Raw genomic sequence first — 3,150 nt, forward strand, 5'->3', positions numbered from 1 at the left:
GATAATGTGATTTAATTACTGAATGTGGTCCTCTGTGGCTTTTTATGTGGATCCTATTGTCCATTGCATGATATTCTCAAATTAAATATCTACATCTTATTTGTATAAGCTTTTGCTTTTACATAAATATCAGGATTTCTCTCTCTCTCTATTTGATTGATTGAATATGTGAAATCTGTGGAATTTGTTTGTTTGAAAACAGCTGTCTATTCATATCCTTATAGGCATGCCCTTATTCAAACATTTAGTTCAAAATTGCATGCTGATGTAAACCATATCAATCACCCTCAACTGTTCCCTTGTTGACTCTGCTTATATTTTCAGGTCATACATGTACAACTGCACTTTAATTATCAATTTGATTGCCACTGATGCATCTCATAATTCTTACTTCTGTGTTTAGTTCAAGAATTTACTGACAGCAAATCAATGAAAATAAAAATCAATTCTGTAGTCTTTGTAATATGCCCTTACTTGGGATTGAAAACATATTTCATAATTGCTTTTCACAGAAAGTTGTATTAGTAAGTTTAAATTTCTGGGCCTTTGCTTTTAATGTTGATATTTTAATGTATTAAACTACTTTTAGTACGTAGACTTTTCTATGCTCTGTCCTACAGTATTTCTCATATTCTTAAACTCCTCCTCCTTTCAAATTCTCTTCTCTCCCTGCCATATATCCCTGCTATCATCTCATCCTGTTTTTGATCAAGATCTAGAAATGCTATGGATTAGTCCTGACTCTGTGATCAGGGGTCACTTTTAACAAAGTTTCAGGTACAGATGGAGTGCTGGGAATTGAATCATGCTTAGCCAGATGCTAGGCAAGTTCTTTAACCCCTGTGCTCTCTTTCTGTTCTTACTTGATCTTTCTTAAAGGAATAAAATATAAATTTGTCTATATACACATTATTAAAATTATTAGCAGGTAATTGTTATCTACTCTAAATAGAATTGTGAATTTTTCAAGAAAATTGAAAAAAATTTAAAAATGTAAACATTGGAAAATAATTCCATATATTCCCAATTTTTCGAGAAGTCTAAAATAATAATTTATATACCTTGGTGGTGGGAATGCCCCTGATTCAATGTCACTATGTACCTGAAATACTATTGTGAATGATTTGTAATTCACTTTGGCCCAAATACAAATTATTAATATAAAAATAACATTTTATGAATTATTATTTGATTAAGTGCTTTAATAACTAATTTCATAATAAAAATAAATGAAGAGTTTCTTGTCCTCAAACAAATCTTTCAAAATACTCCACTGCCAATAATGGAGTATGCATATCATATTTATAATCAATCACTTATATGCAGTGCTCAGGTGAAAATAAATTTTAAAAATTCCCCTTTCTCATGTATAATACTCAGAAATATTTTACCATATTGCAATAACTTTGAGGGTCACAAAGTGTGTTACTTTAGGGCTATCATAACATATCCTATGGTACTTTGGTAGCTATGTGGTGCTGAAGATCTAACCCATGACCTTACACATGCAAGCATGTGCTTTTCTACTTGTCAATTTAAATAATTTAAGAAGTACTTAATATGTTTTGCAAATTGAGCAAGCATATGTGAATCTAAAGTGCATAGAAAAAAATACAGAATAACTTGATTATCCACTTTTTTTTTTTTTTGGTTTTTCAGGCCACACCCATTTGATGCTCTGGGGTTACTCCTGGCTAAGCGCTCAGAAATTGCCCCTGACTTGGGGGGACCATATGGGATGCCGGGGGATCAAACCGCAGTCCTTCCTTGGCAAACACTTGCAAGGCAGACACCTTATCTCTAGCGCCACCTCGCCGGCCCCAATTATCCACTGTTTTTATTTTGGATGCAGAGATATTTTCTTAAGATTAGTGACAGTATCAGACAAATGAGATAGATTAGCAAATTATTGGTTAAATAGTCAAAAGACTGAGATGAATGATACCACATGCCAGAAGGAGCATATGGTAGTCATACTTTAGAACAGAGTGAATACATATAAGTAATGAGAATTTTAGGAGAAATAATAGCAAAAAGAGGTTATTCCTCATTCCAACAAGAATGTATATTATATTCCTCAAAAACTGGAAATTGTGCTTTCATACGATCCAGCAATACCACAACTAGGAACATACCCTAAGAACGCAAAAATACAATTTAAAATGCCCTCTGCACTCATATGAGCATTGCAGAACTATTTACAATACCCAGAATCTGGAAACAACCTTTGTGTCCAACAACAGATGAGTGGCCAAAGAACCTGTGTGCACCTATACAATGGAATCCTATGCAGCTGTTAAGAAAAATGAAGTAGTAAAATTTGCCTATACATGGATGAACATGGAAATTATTATGCTGAGTGAAATGAGGGAGAGAGCAATATACAGTCCCAGTCATTGGTGGGATATAAGAAATATAAAAGACAGTTTGATATTCATACTTAAAGACAATAAAGATGAGGGCCCAAAGAACAAGCCCATGATATGAAGCTTACCACAAAGAGTAGTGTGCATAATTAGAGAAATTACTGCACTGATAACTGTCATGAGAATGATAGAATGAAAAATAGAATGTTTGTCTCAATGACATGCAGAGGGTGGAGGAAGATCAAAATGGGGGACATTGGTGGTCAGAAAGTTGCACTGGTGAAGCAGGGAGATGTATATTATTTGACTGAAACCAAACTACAAAGATATCTGTATCAACTGTGTTTAAATAAAAAAATTACTAATATATATATATTTATATATATAAATACATGTATCTATCTATCTATCTATCTATCTATCTATCTATCTATCTATCTATCTATCTATCTATCTATCTATCTATCTATCTATCTATCTAGTAGGGATTAATGGAGTGAAGCCTGCTGTTCAGCAGTAATTAGATACCATGCCTCCCCCAATGATAAGGAGGGTTATTTCACCAGAGATTACTGGCTATAAGAATTCATTGTGTGAGCAGTGCATGTGGCAAGGCCTCTACACAACTTACAATATCATGTTGGCAGATACTATTGAAAGAATTTCAGTCCTTTATCACACTTATTGTATGGATGGGAATAAAAAGTGATAAAAACTAATAAATTGCGCTGTAAGTATGAAGTTTCTTTAATTGGAATTGTCATATACTTGATCAGTAGTTTAA

This window comes from Suncus etruscus, chromosome 8 (genome assembly GCF_024139225.1).
Source record: "Suncus etruscus isolate mSunEtr1 chromosome 8, mSunEtr1.pri.cur, whole genome shotgun sequence".
NCBI classification, from domain to species: domain Eukaryota; kingdom Metazoa; phylum Chordata; class Mammalia; order Eulipotyphla; family Soricidae; genus Suncus; species Suncus etruscus.